Source organism: Aquarana catesbeiana, linkage group LG03 (assembly GCF_042186555.1).
Source record: "Aquarana catesbeiana isolate 2022-GZ linkage group LG03, ASM4218655v1, whole genome shotgun sequence".
NCBI classification, from domain to species: Eukaryota; Metazoa; Chordata; class Amphibia; order Anura; family Ranidae; genus Aquarana; species Aquarana catesbeiana.
Genome location: NC_133326.1, coordinates 553,116,788 through 553,136,788, shown reverse-complemented (window position 1 = coordinate 553,136,788; position 20,001 = coordinate 553,116,788).

Genomic DNA, 20,001 nt, shown 5'->3' with positions numbered 1-20,001 from the left:
TGTCACTCCAGTAACCAGAGGGTATTCTCATCAGCCTTCTATTCCCCTTACTGCAGCTTTTGAATCACCAACTATCAATACAGTTGGACAAACAAGACAATTGGCTGTTCCTAGAAGAAGACTCAACAAAAAGTCTGAGGAACTCTCCCAGGGACCAGGTACGGCTGTGCCAACATAGGTTCTTACACTGGTGGCGGCTACCACTCCAGTAACCGGAGGGTCTTCCCATCAGCCCTCTATTTCCCTTTCTGCAGCTTCTGAATCACAAACTGTAAACAAATCTGAAAAAATTAGACTAATGGCTGTTCCTACAAGAAGACTCAGTGGAAAGCCTGAGGAACCCTCCCAGGGACCAGGTACAGCTGTACTAACACAGGTCCCCACACTGGTGGCAGCTGCCACTTCAGTAACCAGAGGGTCTTCCCATCAGACTTCCATTTTCTATTTTTGGAGCTTCTGGATCACCAACTGCAAACGTATCTGGGCAAACAAGACAATTGGCTGTTCCTAGAAGAAGACTCAACGGAAAGCCTGACGTGCCCTCAAAGGAACCAGGTACGGATGTACCAATACAGGTCCCTACAGTGGTTGTGGATGCCACTTCAACAACAGGAGGGTCATCCTATCAGCCCGCCCAGAGACAAGGTACAGCTGTGCCAACAGAGGTCCCCACACTGGTGGCAACAGCCACTGCGCTAACCAAAGGGTCTTCTAATCAGTGCTCCCGGGGGCCTGATATGGCTGTAACAACACAGGTTGCTACACTGGTGGCTGCCACTCCAGCAGCTGAAGAGTCTTCACATCAGCCCTCCCAGGAACCCAGTATGTCTGTACCAACATAGGACCCTACACTGGTGGTGGCGGCCACTGCAGCAACAGGAGGGTCTTCTAATCAGTTCCCCCAGGGGCCCGATATGACTGTAACAACATAGGTTCCTACACTGATGGCAGTTGCCACTGCAGTAACTGGAGGGTCTTCTTATCAGTCCTCCCAGGAACCCGGTACCTCTGTACCAAACACAGATCCACACACTGGTGGAGGCTGCCTATCCAGTAAACAGATGGTCTTCCCATCAACCCTCCCGAGGACCAGTTACAGCTGTACCAACACAGGTCACCACACTGGTGGCAGCTGCCACTTCAGTAAACAGTGGATCTTCCCATCAGCCCTCCCAGGGACCAGGTGCGGCTCAAAGCAACATGCATGACCTATTGGTGTCTGCCATCTCAGCTATCTAGAGGAAATGGTAATCAGCCCTCCCAGGGACCAGGTACGACTGTACCAAGACAGGTCTCTGCACCAAAGTGTCATCTACTGAGCTCACCTAAAAGGTATTTCCAATTTTTCAACCACATTTTTTACACCTACTTTATATTTGTTATGTGTTCCCATTCACATAGCATAGCTTTAAGAAAATTGTAAAAATTGCTGCTCACCGTTAACCGCTTGCCGCCCGCCGGCCATCATATGACGGCCAGGCGGCACGGCTCTCGTTCAGGGCTGGCGTCATATGACATCCGTCCATTTAAACAGGGAATACACGCGATCGTGTGCACGTTGGTGGCGACGTGTTCCCGGGAACACTGCTCGACATTTACCGACACTGGTAAACAGCCATTGGCCGGCAGCTGTTTACCACGTGATCGGCTGTGATCCTTTCACAGCTGATCACTAAATGAAAAACATAGAGCGGTAACGAGATGTTACCGGGTTCTCCTCCTCACACACCAATCGTGTGTGAGAAGGAGATTGCGGTAACATCTCGTTACCGCTTACAGTGTACACCAATCACACTGATTGCCCCCCCAATAAAGAGGACCTGTCACCACTCATCAAAGTACCTGTCACAGTTCATCTGAATACCTGTCACAGTCCATCTGAGTACCCGAGTACTTGTCACAGTCCATCAGAGTACCTGAGTACCTGTCACAGTCTATCTGAGTACCCGAGTACCTGTCACAGTCCATCTGAGTACCCGAGTACCTGTCACAGTTCATCTGAGTACCCGAGTACCTGAGTACCTGTCACAGTCCATCTGAGTACCCGAGTACCTGTCACAGTTCATCTGAGTACCCAAGTACCTGAGTACCTGTCACAGTCCATATGAGTACCTGAGTACCTGTCATAGTCCATATGAGTACCAGAGTACCCGAGTACCTGTCACCAGGCCATCAGAGTACCCGAGTACCTGTCACCAGGCCATCAGAGTACCCGACTACCTGTCACCAGGCCATCAGAGTACGCGAGTACCTGTCACCAGGCCATCAGAGTACCCGAGTACCTGTCACCAGCCCATCAGAGTACCTGAGTACCTGTCACCAGCCCATCAGAGTACCCGAGTACCTGTCTGCAGCTCATCAAATTACCTGAGTACCTGTCTCCAGCCAATCAGAGTACCCGAGTACCTATCTGCAGCCCACCAGAGTACCCAAGTATCTATTTGCAGCCCATGTCTCATAGAATATACATTGGGGTGTTTGCTTTCCAAAATGGGGTCATTTTGTGGGTAATTCCATTGTGCTGGTGCTCAAGGACCTTCAAAAGTGTGATAGGTAGGAATGAAATGAGATGTAATTTATGTTCCTAGAACACCTGAAGGTACTACTTCAATGGCCTCTGTATGTGGCCAGGCTGTGTAAAAGTCTCACGCGTGTGGTATTGCCATACTCGGGAAGAGTAGCAGAATGTATTTTGGGCTGTAATTTTTGCTATATACATGCTATGTGATAGAAATATCTTATAAATTGACAACTTTGTGTAAAAAAAATGCGTTTTCATTTTTTTTCCCACATATTCCAAAAACTTCTGGAAAAAAATGAACCATTCAAAAGACTCATTATGCCTCATAGATTATACTTTGGGGTGTTTGCTTTCCAAAATGGGGTCATTTTGTGGGCAATTCCATTGTACTGGTGCTCCAGGGCCTTCAAAAGTGTAATAGGTGGTTGAGAAATGAGATGTGTCATTTATGCTCGTAGAACGCCTGAAGGTGCTACTTCAGCGTTGGTCCTCTGTATGTGGCCAGGCTGTGTAAAAGTCTCACACATGTGGTATCGCCATACTCAGGAAGAAGAGTAGCAGAATGTATTTTGGGGTGTAATTTGTTGTATGCATATGCTGTGTGTGAGAAATAACCTGATAATATGACAATTTTGTAAAAAAAAAAATTCTTCATTTTGCAAAGAATTGTGGGAAAAAATTACTACTTAAAAAAACTCACCATGCTACTTACTTAATACCTTGGAATGTCTACTTTCTAAAAAGGGGTCATTTGGGGGGTATTTGAACTTTCCTGACTTGTTAGAGCCCATTCACACAGGGGCAACTTTGGATCCGACTTCAAGTCGCCCCAAGTCGCCCCTAGTCGCCTCAAGTCACGCTACATGAAAAAAGCAATGTAAGTGAATGGATCCGTCTTAATGCACGCTACTGCAGTCGCTCCGACTTCAGAAAAGGTTCCTGTACTACTTCAATCCGACTTGAAGGCAACTTGTACCTATTGATTTCAATGGAAGTTGCCTCCAAGTCTGATCACTGTTCAAACTGAGGCAACTTTACAGGAAGCAGAAAGGAAACAGAAAGTAATTTCCTCCACTAAACAGCCAGCCCCCTCCTTCTCACACACAGCTGATAAGCTCTGATTGGCCACTTGTAAAGTTCCCTGTCCTGGAGGCGACTTCAAGTTGTGTTGTAAATTGCCCCAAGTCGTGCTGTGATTCATACTCAAGTCGTGTCCAAGTTGCCTCCCAAAGTTGCACTGGAAGTCGTGTTGCCGCTGTGTGAATGGGCACTAAGTGTCTCAAGAAATGAGATACACCTGATGTACTGAAGGCCTGATCAGATGTGATCATTTTTCAGTGATTGACACCATAGTTTGTAGACTCTATAACTTTCACAAAGACCAAATAATATACACTAATTTGGGTTATTTTTACCAAAGATATGTAGCAGTATAAATTTTGGCCAAAATCTATGAAGAAAAATTACTAATTAGCAAAATTTTATGACAGAAACAAAGAAAAAGGCACAACATTTACAGTCTTTTTTTTATTTATAGCACAAAAAATAAAAAACCCACTAGTGATTACATACCACCAAAAGAAAGCTCTATTTGTGTAAAAAAAAAGAATGCAAATTTCATATGGGTACAGTGTTGCATGACTGAGTAATTGTCATTCAAAGTGTGAGAGCGCTGAAAGCTGAAAATTGGTCTGGGCAGGAAGGGGGTGTAAGTGCACTGTATTGAGGTGGTTAAAGGCAGAACCCCTAGGAAAAAATAAAAACAACATGGCCACCCAAAATCCAGACCCCCTCCTAAGCACACATCCTGGTAGGCCAGGAAAGGTGGGGAGCTGGCTGAGCATGCACCCCCCCCTCTCCTCGCCAATACCAGGCCACATACCCTCGACAAGGGAAGGTCAAGGGCATGTGGCCTGGTATGGCTCAGGAGTGGAGGGGGTGCACGCTCTTTCCCCCCTTTCCTGGCCTGCCAAGCTGCATACTGGGGTTCTGGTAATAGATTTGTAGGGGCCATTTTTTGTGTCATTTTTTACACTTGATTCCCTCTTTAAAGGTGAGCAGCAAACTTTACAATTTTTATTAAGTTTTACTCTGTGAATGAGAACATGTAACAGATATAAAGTAGGTGTTATCCCAATATGGCTGCAAAAGTGGAAATACCTTTTAGGTGAGCGTCAAATAAGTAGCGCTGGTGCACTATTCAAGTGGTCACCATTCAGATGTCCATAAGAAACAGCAGAGCCCGGCCAGCAGACCTGGGCACGGTAGGTGGAGCTGGTAGCAGCTCCACAGACAATCATAAACAATGATGATGGACTATCAGGGCATCCTTGTTACCCAATCCACCATACTTGGAATGGACTCTCTACCAAGTATGAAGAGCCAGACTTCCACATTCAAGTGAGTTGCCCTGTCCCTTCCTGTCTACATTTCAGGTTACACTCATGTCTAGCTCATGTCCTCTTATATAGGACAGAGCCTATCCATGGAATAGAAACACTATACAGACCAGAGGACATGTATTTGTCCCATTCCACACGAAGGACATCACCAATATTGGTGAAGTGACCACTGAGGCCTAAAACAGCTGAAGGACTCTGTAGTTCCAGGTCGCTCTGCAAAAAGGATCTGCATCTCTAGGTCACTTAAGAATATCGTAACCCAAGGGGAAATGTGGACGGCTCAATCGGTAGGGTGGATGGAATGAGAACCATTCAGAGTCTCCCCCTACAGGACAGAATATGAAAGATTCATAACTCTACAATATGGACCTGTATCTCCAGGTACTTTAGGAAATTTAAAGGCGAAGGAGAAAGAGGAGGAAAAGTGGAAATTCCCTTTATAGGTGAAGTTCTGCTTTAAGATTGGGCAGCACAGAGGCTTAGTAGTTAGCACTTCTGCCTTGCAGCACTGGGGTGTTTGGTTCATAACCTGACCAGGACACTGTCTGCATGTTCTCCCTGTGCTTGTGTGGGTTTTCTCCTACAGCCCAAAGACATGCTGGTAGGTTAAAAGGCTTAATTCAGTGCGCCAAGATGGCTGCTTCACCTTCTAAGTGCTTTGAGTGTACATCACTGATTTACCCCACTCAGTGGGGGCAGGCCTTAGCGAACAGAGGCTGCATATAGGCAGCACAGAGGCAAATGCCCTGTACACACGGTCGGACATTGATCGGACATTCCGACAACAAAATCCATGGATTTTTTCCGAAGGATGTTGGCTCAAACTTGTCTTGCATACACACGGTCACACAAAGTTGTCAGAAAATCCGATCGTTTTAAACGCGGTGACGTAAAACACGTACATCGGGACTATAAACGGGGCAGTAGCCAATAGCTTTCGTCTCTTAATTTATTCTGAGCATGCGTGGCACTTTGTGCGTCGGATTTGTGTACACACGATCGGAATTTCCGAAAACGGATTTTGTTGTCGGAAAATTTTATAGCAAGCTCTCAAACTTTGTGTGTCGGAAATTCCGATGGAAAATGTGTGATGGAGCCCACACACGGTTGGAATTTCCGACAACAAGGTCCTATCACGCATTTTCCGTCGGAAAATCCGACCGTGTGTACAGGGCATTAGTGGTTGGCCTTGCAGCACTGGGGTCCATGGTTCAAATCCTGACCAGGACACTATCTGCATGGAGTTTGCATGCTCTCCCTGTGTTTGCATGGGTTTCCTCTGGGTACTCCAGTTTCCTCCCACACTCCAAAGACATGCTACCTCGCGTTGGTGGTGCAGTGGTGAGCATATCTGCTTTCCAAGCAGTTGACCAGGGTTTGATTCCCTGCCAATGCAATCTCACAAGATGGCTGCCTCACCTGGTAAGTGTTACCCCCCTTCCTATCATATATGTATATACAATCTTCCCTCTACAGTACTGTGCAAACATTTTAGCCAGGTGTGAACAAATGCTGTAACCAAAGGGGCCATGTGATCCCTTCCTGTCTATGTCCTGGTCGGAGATCACTATGAACCTATCATAGGGGCCATGTGATCCCTTCCTGGCTATGTGTGTGTGGGGGGGGGGTTCCATAGTGGAGAAGGATCTGGAGGTTTTGGTAGATCATAATACATTGCATTGAAAAAGTATTCCTACCCCATGACATTTCCCACATTTTGTCATGTTACAACCAAAAACGTAAATGCATTTTATTGGGATTTTATGTGATAGACCAACACAAAGTGGCATATAATTGTAAAATGGAAGGAAAACAATAAATGGTTTTCAACATTTTTTTACAAATAAATATGTGAAAAGTTTACTCTGACACCCCTAACTAAAATCTAGTGGAACCAAATGCCTTTAGAAGTCACCTACTTAGTAAATAGAGTCCACCTGTGTGTAATCTAATCTCAGTATAAATACAGATTTTCTGTGCAGCCCTCAGAGGTTTGTTAGAGTAGCTTAGTGAACAAACAGCATCATGAAGGCCAAGGAACACACCAGACAGGTCAGGGATAAAGTCGTGCAGAAGTTTAAAGCAGGGTGAGGTTATAAAAAAATATCCTAAGCTTTAAACATCTCACTGAGCACTGTTCAATCCATCATCTGAAAATGGAGTATGGCACAACTGCAAACCTACCAAGACATGACCGTCCACCTAAACTGACAGGCCAGGCAAGGAGAGCATTCATCAGAGAAGCAGCCAAGAGGCCCATGGTAACTCTGGAGGAGCTGCAGAGATCCACAGCTCAGGTGGGAGAATCTGTCCACAGGACAACTATTAGTCGTGCACTCCACAAAGCTGGCCTTTATGGAAGAGTGGCAAGAAGAAAGCCATTGTTGAAAGAAAGACATAAGAAATCCTGTTTGCAGGTTACGAGAAGCCATGTGGGGGACACAGCAAACATGATGAAGAAGGTGCTTTGGTCAGGTCAGACCAAAATTGACTTTTTTGGCCTAAAAACAAAATGCTACATGTGGCAGAAAACTAACACTGCACATCACCCTGAACACACCATCCCAACCGTGAAACATGGTGGTGGCAGCATCATGTTGTGGGGATGCTTTTCTTCAGCAGGGACAGGGAAACTGGTCAGAGTTGATGGGAAGATGGATGGAGTCAAATACAGGGCAATCTTAGAAGAAAACATGTTAGAGTCTGCAAAAGACTTAAAACTGGGGCAGAGGTTCACCTTCCAGCAGGACAACGACCCTATACATACAGCCAGAGCTACAATGGAATGGTTTAGATCAAAACATATTCATGTGTTAGAATGGCCCAAAGTCCAGACCTAAATCCAATTAAGAATCTGTGGCAAGACTTGAAAATTACTGGTCGCAGATGCTCTCCATCCAATCTGACAGAGCTTGAGCTATTTTGCAAAGAAGAATGGGCAAAAATGTCACTCTCTAGACGTGCAAAGCTGGTAGATACATCCCCAAAAAGACTTGCAGCTGTAATTGCAGTAAAAGGCAGTCCTACAACGTATTGCCTCAGTGGGGATGAATACAAATGCTCCCCACACTTTTCACGTATTTATTTCTAGAATTCATCATTTTCCTTTCAATTCACAATTATGTGCCACTTTGTATTGGTCTATCACATAAAATCCCAATAAAATACATTTACGTTTTTGGTTGTAACATGACAAAATGTAGGAAGATTCAAGGGGTGTGAATACTTTTTCAAGGCACTGTAAGCCAGGGGCCCAGTTCAGTCACAAGCCTTGGGCCCCTAATCCCCCAAACCTGCAGACAGGTCCCCTTAAACATCCAGAAGGGACACCCCACTTTCCTAAGTGGGGGTATTGTCTGTTGCCCATCTCGGATGCTCAAGTAAGAGATGTGGTGCCCAAGGGCTGCAAGCTAGAGTCCCGCTCTCTGCCCCCACCCCGCTTTGTGTTGTCCAGCCAGTTACACAGGCAGGTTGGACAGCATGAAGCACAGTGGGGGGTGGGAAAGAGAGAGCGGGCGTCTAGCTTGTAGCCCCTGAACATCATGTCTCTTACCCAAGCTTCTGAGACGCCTGCTGACCAGGTGACTGCAACGTCCAACAGACATCCCCCCACTTTGGAAAATGGGGAACTCCTTTTAGGATGTTTAAGAGGACTTGTCTGCAGGTTTGGGAGATTTAAGGGCCTAAGGCTTGTGACTGAACCGAGCCCCTGGCTCAGGTATGGCCCTGGAGGTTGAAGCCTGGGAGGAAAAAAGGAACTCTTCTTGGCTTCAGAGGCAGAAGGAGTCTTTCCAGCTTTCTTTTAGGCATTCTCTGCTGGGGAAATTAGAACTCTTCCCACCAGTGAGGTCCTTCATGGAGAAGTCTAAGGCCTCACTCACATGGGGCATATGAATCTGTACCCTGTGTAGGGGCTGCATTTACCCCAAAAAGTACATCCATGCAGGTGCAGACGCATCCTGGGTGCGTTCGGGGCCGTGGACCGGTACCCACACAGATGTCACCTTGGGAACAGCGGCTGCACCCCAGTTGTCAGCAATGGGACTGCCTACACGGGATGCTGGGAACACCTGTGCACCCCTGTTCCGGTAATCACGGCCCTCCCATGGGGTACGGATTCATACCCACGTGTGAATGAGGCCTAAGGGTGAATGAAATATTTAGCTCCATTGTGTTGCTAATGTGGGGACCACTGTACCCCTCTTTATTGTTATTTGGGCATGTTTTATTATAGGAGTGTTATATATTGTAGCTTAGGGTAAGTTTGTATATGTTGTGGAGGTGTGCGTTATTCTGTTGCCGCAAAGGGACCAATCTCCTTTACCAGGGATTACAGTGAGTAACTGAAGCAAGTACCGGAACAGTATTCTCACCGAGGGGGCACGGTTGAGAATCTGGAAACTTCAGGCAGTGATCAAGTCAGGGACCCAACCAGCAAAGGCGACGCTTGCAGAGCAGCCTTGTGTGTCAAGCTAGGGACCGAGCCGGTCAGCAGGGGTGAAGCTTGAAGGTATCTGAAGTGCCAAGCTAGGGACCCAGCAGGGAAGCGTGGGTGACGCTTGAGGGAGATACCACCGCAAATGCCTTGAGGAGCTCATGAGATTCAGAGTTAGTGAATCAGAGGGTCCAGTAAAGGGACCAGGAGCTCAAGGGGCTGAAAAACTACAAGAAGTTGTAGTACAGCTGAGAGAACTGTTACTTTGAGTTAGAAACTGTTTAAGTACTGTTGTCATAGGAGACAGCAATACTGCATGAGCAGAAGAGGCACCTTGATGGGGCCTTTCCCTGTACGGCTGTTCTCCTATTGAAGTCTCGGAGTCTGCCATTTGAAATTGCAACTACTTAAGGGTGTCCTGGCCCTAACCCTCTTTAACCCTACAAAATATAAAAAGGACTGTCAAAAAAATAAAACCTCTTTTACATCCAAGAAGTGTCTGACGCCCACTGACTTTTACCACCTTTGCACCCACTATGCCTCACAACCCACCACTTATTGAAGGATGTAAGCTATCTTTGGCCTTGAAGGTTCCCATTAGACTGGAAGAGATCAGAGATTCTGCTACAGTGGAATGGACAGGGGGACAGTGGGATGGATAGGGGGATGGACAGGGGAACAGTGGGATTGACAAGGAGATGGACAGGGGGATGGACAGGGGGATGGATAGGGGGATGGACAGGGGGAAAGTGGGATAGATAGGGGGATGGACAGGGGGACAGTGGGGGGATGGATGGGGGACAGTGGAATGGATAGGGGGATGGACAGGGGAAAAGTGGGATGGATAGGGGGATGGACAGAGGGTTAGTGGGATGGATAGGGGAATGGAAAAGGGGACAGTGGGATGGATAGGGGGATGGATAGTGGGTTAGACAGGGGGACAGTGGGATGGATAGGGGGACGGACAGGGGGACAGTTGGATGGATAGTGGGATGGACAGGGGGACAGTGGGATGGACAGGGGGACAGTGGGATGGATAGGGGAATGGACAGGGGGAAAGTGGGATGGAGAGGGGGATGGACAGGGGGACAGTGGGATGGACAGGGGGACAGTGGGATGGATAGGGGCATGGAGACAGTGGGATGGGTAGGGAGATGGACAGGGGGACAGTGGGACAGTGGGATGGGTAGGGAGATGGACAGGGGGACAGTGGGATGGACAGGAGGACAGTGGGATGGATAGGGGGATGGAAAGGGGGACAGTGGGATGGATAGGGGGATGGACAGGGGGACAGTGGGATGGACAGGGGGACAGTGTGATGGATAGAGGGATGGACAGGGGGACAGTGAGATGGATAGGGGGATGGACAGGGGGACAGTGGGATCAATAGGTGGGTGGACAGTGGGAAGGATAGGGGGATGGACAGGGGGACAGTAGGAAGGATAGGGGGATGGACAGGGGGGGACAGTGGGATAGATGGGGGGAAGAGGGATGGACAGGGGGACAGTAGGATGGATAGGGGGACAGTGGGATGGATAGGGGGATAGTGGGATGGACAGGGGGGTGGACAGAGAAAAAGTGGGAGGGACAGGAAAACAGTGGGATAGGCAAGGGGCCAGTGGGATGGATAGGAGGATGGACAGGGGGACAAAGGGATGGACAGGGTGACAGTGGGATGGATAGGGGGATGGAAAGGGGACAGTGGGATGGATAGCAGGATGGACAGGGGGAGAGAGAGATAGATAGGGAGATGGACAGGGGGACAGTGGGATGTATAGGGGGATGGACAGGGGGACAGTGGGATGGATAGGGGGGTGGACAGTGGGATGGATAGTGGGATGGACAGGGGGACAATGGGATGGATAGGGGGATGGACAGGGGGACAGTGGGATGGATAGGGGGATGGGCAGGGGGACAGAAGGATGGATAAGGGGATGGACAGGGGGACAGTGGGATCTATAGGGGGATGGACAGGGGAACAGTGGGATCGATAGGGGGGTGGGCAGGTGGACAGTGCGATAGATAGGGGGACAGTGGAATGGATAGTGGGATGGACAGGGGGACAGTAGGATGGATAGGGGGATGGGTAGGTGGACAGGGGGATGGATAGGGGGATGTACAGGGGGACAGTGGGATGGATAGGGGTATGGACAGGGGGACAGTGGGATGGATAGGAGGATGGACAGGGGGACAGTGGGATGGATAGGGGTATGGACAGGGGGACAGTGGGATGGATAGGAAGATGGATAGGGGGACAGTGGGTTGGAAAGTGGGATGAACAGAGGGATAGTGGGATGGACAGGGGGGTGGACAGAGAAACAGTGGGAGGGACAGGAAAACAGTGGGATAGACAAAGGGACAGTGGGATGGGTAGGAGGATGGACAGGGGGACAAAGGGATGGACAGGGTGACAGTGGGATGGATAGGGGGATGGAAAGGGGACAGTGGGATGGATAGTGGGATGGACAGGGGGAGAGTGAGATAGATAGGGGGATGGACAGGGGGACAGTGAGATGGATAGGGGTATGGACAGTGGGATGGATAGGGGGATGGACAGGGGGACAGTGGGATGGATAGGAGGATGGACAGGGGGGACAGTGGGATGGATAGGGGGATGAACAGGGGGACAGTGGGATGGATAGGAGGATGGACAGGGGGACAGTGGGATGGATAAGGGGATGGACATGGGGACAGTGGGATGGATAGGGGGACAGTGGGATAGATAGGGGGGTGGACAGGGGGACAGTGGGATGGATAGGGGGATGGACAGGGGGACAGTGGGATGAATAGGGGGATGGACAGGGGGACAGTGGGATGGATAAGAGGATGGACAGGGGGACAGTGGGATGGATAAGGGGATGGACATGGGGACAGTGGGATGGACAGGGGGACAGTGGGATGGATAGGGGGGTGGACAGGGGGACAGTGGGATGGATAGGGGATGGACATGGGGACAGTGGGATGGATAGGGGGGTGGACAAGGGGACAGTGGGATGGATAGGAGGATGGACAGGGGGACAGTGGGATGGATAAGGGGATGGACATGGGGACAGTGGGATGGATAGGGGGGTGGACAGGGGGACAGTGGGATGGATAGGGGGGTGGACAGGGGGACAGTGGGATGGATAGGGGGTTGGACAGGGGGACAGTGGGGTGGATAGGGTAGATGGACAGGGGGACAGTGGGGTGGATAGGGGGATGGACAGGGGGACAGTGGGATGGATAGGGGGATGGACAGGGGGACAGTGGGATGGATAGGGGGATGGACAGGGGAAAAGTGGGATGGATAGGGGGATGGACAGGGGGACAATGGTGCTCAGTGGTGGACTGTATATCTTTCTCCTCCTGTCCCTTTCTGTAAGCTGTGGGTTGCTCCCTGTACTGAGGCTGATCACTGCACTGACTGCACTAGATGCTCTTTCTGCTGGGTCCTATGAAGTCAGATGATCCTGTCAGCCCAGGAGACACACAGACAGGGAGAAGAGGGGTCCTTTATCTGCTGGTGTTCTGTCTTGAGAGATGCCTGCTGTTTTTTGCCACTTTTTTTGGGAGGCTGTAAACCTCCCTGAGACATTTGTACTTATAGGTAAGCCTAGAATAAGGCTTACCTATAGGTACTCTAAATATCTTCTAAACGTGCGCTGCCCATGCCTTTTCTTCAGGAGCGAGTGCAGTGACTGGTGGCTCTGGCCAATCTCAGAGCCAGATTCCGTGGCCCTGGAAGGAAGACGGGAGAACATGGATGCGGCCTCCAGCGGTGAAGACGCATTCTTCGTTTGAATGTAAGTACTACCACTACTAGTAAGTGCATACTAGCACATTCATGGGCATCCACAGGTAGGTGCAAGGGGGGTCAAGTGCCCCCCCCTGGAATCAAGGATTGGATCTTAAATTCAGTACAGTTGCGTCGCTATCGGGTGTGGGTAGCCCGCACCCGGGTGCAACCCCCCAGTGGGGTGACACCATCAAGGTGCTGTCAAGCCCTCCCATCAATGTAGTGTGACTTCGGCTATTTTCCCTGGTCAGTCCAGCAGAGAACTCGGCACTGTGACAGGAGAAAGGCGAGCTGCGGGCTGTCAGAGGTTTCTCCCGCTCGCCCCCCTTTTCTCCTGTCAGAGAAAAGAGACGGCGACTCTCACCAGGTTCCCCACCCAGCTTCCTGCCTGCTTCGTTCCTTCCTTATTGGCCACAACTGAGGGTCAATCAAAGGAGACTAGGAGAGGAGAGCATCATGGGACATGTAGTCCCTAAGATTGGCAACCCCATTTTCCACAAGGGAGGAGGCAACAGCACGACCAAGAGAGAGATAGAGAGATAACAGTCTGGAAAAAAGCTGAGGGAGAGAACGCTACAGGACAAAGAACGAGGAGTGTGCTGGGCAGAAGCCAGAGAGAGAGCCACGCTGCCCAGCGCCACCAGAGAGAGAGCCACGCTGCCCAGCGCCACCAGAGAGAGCCACGCTGCCCAGCACCACCAGAGAGAGAAATACTGAGCCACTACCAGGGCACAGACATGCTACACTACAGAGTCACTCCCTGGGAACCCAGAGTGAGCGATCGTCCAGCCGGAGGGATCACTGCTGTAGTCTCGCTGGGTCTGGTAAGAGGGGCTGTTGGCCATTATCCATTACTTATCCTAGGGACTGTACTACGTCTGCAGTCTCAGACCATGATAATGTGATAATGACATTGTCGAAAAGGGGCGGTGCATGGGTGACCCCAAAATGATCCCCCCCCCCTGAAAAATCCTCCTCCTGTCAGAACACAATAGCACAGCGGAGGAAATCCCTCTACTAACATCACTTATGTTAGTACACCGATCTGTCAGTTTTTTTTCCTTCAGGTTGAATGACAAAAAAATGTAATAGCGTGTACCAAACTTATGTTGATGGGGAAATCAAGCAATTTTTGTTCTGTCTCAAAATACCAACCTAATCGTTCTCTTCGCTCCTCCCAAAGACCTCCTGCTCTCAAACTCCCTTGTCACCTCATCCCATGCTCACCTGCAGGACTTCTCCAGAGCCTCTCCCATCCTCTGGAATGCTCTACCCCAATCCGTCCGATTTTCTCCTACTTTATCCACTTTCAGACGATCCCTGAAACTCATCTCTTCAGAGAAGCCTATCTGGCCCCCACCTAACAACTGTACATTTATCTTCTCAATCAGCACATCGCCCACAGTTATTACCTCTTGTATCTCTTGACCTTCCCTCTTAGATTGTAAGCTCTAAGGAGCAGGGTCCTCTGATTCCTACTGTATTAAAGTGTATTGTATTAGTACTGTCTACCCTCAAGTTGTAAAGCACTACGTAAACTGTTGGCGCTATATAAATCCTGTATAATATAATAATAATGTATGGCCAGCCTAACACTGACACTTTACTGTGTACGTAGCATTAATAACGCTATTGGATTTTAGGTCCACCCCTTATAAGAACCTGTCAACAACGGACTTGGAATGTTTCCTGTCACCTATCAGGTATTCCGGCCTTTCGCTGGCGGCATGCTGAGTCCTGATAAGTGACATCTCTATAGCGTGCCCTTTAAAAAACAGTCAGCTACCATATTTTTGCCCTGACAGGTTCTTTTTAAATCCAGAGACAAACCCCCAAGCAAATCTGTACAAAAAAATATAAAATACAGATTATTTTAGCTCATCAGAGTTTGCAGAAATGTAATTTTTTCCTAACGGGTGGATATCCATTGACCTATAGGAGTATACATGAAGAATCGTGTAAACATCTGTCCGTTCCACCTTAATTTTTTCGCCCTGCCCCCCTTCCTCTTTGCCTATGTCTTAAAGCCGCACCCCCTAGCCCTGCCCTGATTGGCTGCTCGCCTGTCTGTCACCAAGCTCAGAAAAGAAGAAGAAGAAAAAAAAAAAAAGTTCTGTTGAAAAACAACCGGAAAACGAAGGAAAAGCTGGATATGTGTGGAAAATAAATGTGAACGTTTTATACAATGCTGCGTATGAGCAGTAAATCCGGGCTGACCAACCGCAGCCTCGCCTGCTCCCTACTCTTCAGATGTTGTCTTGTGGGACACTTGTAGGGAGCAAAGTGAGTGTAAAAGTAAACATGTAGCAAATGAGTATCAGAAAAAAAAACCTCAAATCAGAGAGCCCGGGGCATGCTGGGTAATAGATCATGTTACATTTTGACACACAGCAAAGTTCACAGCAAAAAAGCTGAAACAGATACAATATAAAGATGAAAGAGAATAAAAAGATACATAAACATCATGTGTTCTGCCTGTTTGTTTTTCATTTTTAGATTGTACGCACCAAAATTCGCCATTAAAAACACAGTTGAGACAAAAACTGCCAATAACGTCTTCCTTTAGATATGTGAAATAAAGGAGAGCTTCCCATCTCGTCTTACTGCACCCCCCCCCCCCCCCCCAGGGTTGCCACTTTTTCTTCAAGCCAAACCCAAACACTTTAGCAGCGCACAGCAAAATTATTATTATTTGTATAAACTGTAGGATTGTAACAGACCTGGGACACCTTTGGGCGCTCCAAAGAGAATAGTAATGCAAAAAGCATAGTGCCCTCTCACCCTTTTGTCAGGTCCTGTTTCGAACCACATTCCTGCCTGAGTAATGTGTCCGGGTTTCAGGCGGACTGAAACCCGGACGCATGATTCAAAACCCAAACTGTCCGAGTGAATCCCAGACAGGTGGCAACCCTACCCCCACCCCACTTTCCTTTTTTAAAAAGCATACTCACACATCACACACCCAGTGATCCAATGCTGTTCTGGAGGGATCTGCTGTTTTGTCACTGCACACCGGGTCCTGCACCACCATCAGGAGGCAGGCTGTCCTCTTGCCTAATAATATAGAGCAGAGGTAGGGTGCTACTACCTAACAAGATCAGAAAAATTTTCAGAGCTTGGTGGGTACGGAAAGGCAGTCCCACATCTGCAAAAGCAATCATCAGAAAAGATGGTCTGCAACTCCTTACTCTTTTGAAGGTTTTACCCACTTGATGACCGTTGGCTGTCATATGACGTCCTGGGCTTTCAGTGGTGATATCATGTTTTTCAGCTGGCGATTCCCTTCACCGTAAGGACAATCTTACAGGCAGCGGGTGGGGACGTGCCCCCCCCCCCCCCCCATCCGGTGCTTCTCCCGGCTCTCCTGTGCAATCCATGAGCTGCAGAAGGAATCCGCTGGTGCCGGAAGGTAGCCATAGAGAAAACCAAAGGACAGATGGTCCCCGGCGGTCTATATGACTCTCGGAGGCCTGGGCGCGGCGTTAAGACGTCACGTCCGGGGTGGCCGAAGTAAACAATCTTATAGACCCCACTTCTCTCCATAAAGAGGACCTGTCACGCACTATTCCTATTACAAGGGATGTTTACATCCCTTGTAATAGGAACAAAAGTGATCAAAAATATTTTTTTTAAAGGGAAAGTGTAAAAATAAAAAAATTAAATTAAAATAAACAATAAAAAATAAGAAATTAAAGCGCTCCCGTCCCCGCGTTCAAATCACACATGTGAGGTATCACTGTGAACGTTAGAGTGAGAGCAATAATTCTAGCCCAAGATCTCCTCTGTAACTCTAAACATGTAACCTGGAAAAAATTTTAAAGCGTTGCCTATGGAGATTTTTAAGCACTGAAGTTTGCTGCCATACCACAAGTGTGTGCAATTTTAAAGCGTGACACATGGGGTATCTATTTACTTGGCATAAACATCCATCACATTATACAAAAATATTGGGCTAACTTTACTGTTTTGTTTTTTTTTTTCATTCTTGAAAGTGTTTTTTTTTTTTCCAAAAAAATTGCGTTTGAAAAATTGCTGTGAAAATACAGCGTGACAAAAAAAGTTGCAATGACCGTCATTTTATTCCCCAGTGTCTCTGCTAAAAAATATATATAATGTTTGGGGGTTCTGAATAATTTTCTAGCAAATTATGATTTTTACATATAGGAAAGGAGTGCTGGAATTCGCCCAGTGGGTAAGTGGTTAAAGACCAAGCAAGGAGTTGCGGACCATCTTTTCTCACCTCCTACCTGATAACCTGCCCCAGACTTGCCCGCCAGGCTGTCCCCCTCGGTGTGGCACAATCGCTGTAGAGTCCCCTGAGGCCACCGAGGATGTATGATGTGGGGATCCCAGTTGCAGCACACAATAAATACATCATTCCCACCTAGACCAGAATCTAGGAAGTGCGGGAGGGGTCTCCAAAAAAAAAGGCACACTTCAATTCTTTTGTCCAATCAATCTGCGATTCGATCAAAATGAATAAACCTGGAAAGAATGGCACAGCCGTAACTTCCTTTCCAATCGATTTAGACTAAATTCCAAAAGTTGAGCGGTCACCTTGGAAAACTATCGATCGTTTTGCATCAATTAGCAGCGCTGGGATTATGAATATCATCATATTTTGGTTAATCGGATTATGAGATTACATGGTGGAAGTAGAGATATGATCGATGACTTACGATAGTGTCAATTATATCTTAACTATTGATCAAAATCCACTTTCCCTTGTGTGGCATATCAATGGAATGGTTTGTCAACTATAGATTGATTATTCCAATTGGAAGAGATCGATCAGCAATGAAATTGATCATTTATTGATGTGTGTATGGCCACCATTAGAGAGAAGAAGGGTTAATCATGAATGGCTGTGCGCTGTATTCAGGTATACAAGTACTCACGTAAACACTATAGCGTACGGGTGTATTCCAAGAAATGAAAATGTTCTATTCTTAGAATACAGCTGTACGCTTATGCCATAGCAGTGTTTATGTGAGTATCGGCGTATACCCAAGTACACCCATTCATGTCTATGGGTGGTTGTACCGAGCACCTGGGCTTCGCGGGGCTGCAAAATACACCAGAATAAACACTGCACTGGCTTAGCCCATGTGCAGAAGCCCTAAATACAAGGATGAGATACATCTAAGAGAGCTGGTATATTTGCAAAATTTTTATTTCTTTCCATCCAATCCTGAGATTTACACAGCTCTGCCAAAAAACACAGCTCTGTTCGGTAAGGCAGAAACTTGATTTTTGATTCAATTAATAAGTCCTTAGGACTTGTCCCTCTTCCAGCCTTTTTGCTCTTCTCCCCTCCTATCAGCATGTTTCTCATTAGCACATGAGCACTGCGACACAATTGATTGGCTTCTTTTTTATTTGTGCCCAAGTACCACAAATGAATTATCGTTTGCCTGAAATTCCTTGTGAAAAACAGCCGAGTACTTCCTGTGCCGAGGCCAGCCTTTCTCAACCACTTCAACATAGAGCAACTCTTGAAATAACTTTACGGACTCAGGGAACCCCTGCTAAACATGAATTTATCTACAACTCATAATACATTAGTGTGATGGTCAGTGAGAAGAATGTTTTCTTACACTTGTGGTCATTGGGAAGAAATACCCCCCTTATAGATAGTTAAAAAGGTCAGTGGTGTCAGTGGGAACTTATCTGAAATTGCTTTGCTCAAGGGACCCCTAGCAACCTCTGGAGGAACACTAGGATTCCATGGAGCCGTGGTTGAGAAACCCTAGCCTAGGCACTCCTGTTTTGTAGTCTCATAGCTCTGTATCTGCAGTGTGAGATCACCCAAAGTACTGCTGTCTCTAACTGTTTGTCTCAGATTTGGTGATGACAACACTGTGTTGCTCATTGTTCTCCTCACTGGAGAAGAAGCTGTACCTGAGGACCTGCAGTGCAAGGATCTCCCTTCTTCTGCTTCACCCATTCTGGGGATACGTGCTTCCTCCACCCTCCTCCCTCATCTACCCTGCTGCTGCATGATTATTCCTCCACCAGTCATGGGGGGGGGGGCAATTCTGACACTGGAAGGAACAGCCCTTCCTTTAGCTAGACAGCCACCTCTACACCGTGCAGAACAATATATAATAATTCAGCAGCAGTGACATTTCTTTCTTTTTTTTTTTTTTTTTTTTTGCGGGACAATTTCCAAGTTACAAGTCCTCTTTAAAGGACTTTCTAAACCTCTGACTCTTAACAAATATGCAGGTTTTAAGTATTGAATGCAAAGTATTGAAGACAGAGATAGGTAACAAGCAATGGCAGACAACTCATTGCTTAGTACAGAATTCATGTAACTGTGTATGATTTTGAAGTTAGTTTTAGTACACTTTACAGCCTGATGTTCCCATAACAGTGAAAATCTGTAACAGGCTGCTCTTCAGCCACCATGAAGCTAGAGCGGTTGATTCTCGCCAGTCTTGTTCTGCACAGTTGTACAGGTTCTTCTCCTGTACTGAAAATGATTACTTTGATGTCACTGCACACTGTGAGTATCCTACACCAGCCATGATCTGCCTTACTGCACAGGGAAGCACAGAGACCCAGTGATGATGTCACTGCTACTAAAATAAAGTATGTAATGTATACCGGTGGCTAAGATTGTATTTAAAATTATTAACATGTTGATGAAGAGGCAAAGGAAGATATAATACACTAAAGCTGATTAAACATCAGCTTTAGTGTATCTAAAGTCAACAGTTTCTTTTTAGTTTTGGATGGTTTATGGAAGCTTGGAGGTTGTCAGGTTTTTTTGCTGTCTGTGTCCCTGCTGGGATTTAGGATGCCCATAAATCAAAAATTTAGCAGATTTAGCACAGGGACCAGACAAATTTAGATCCATATTCTG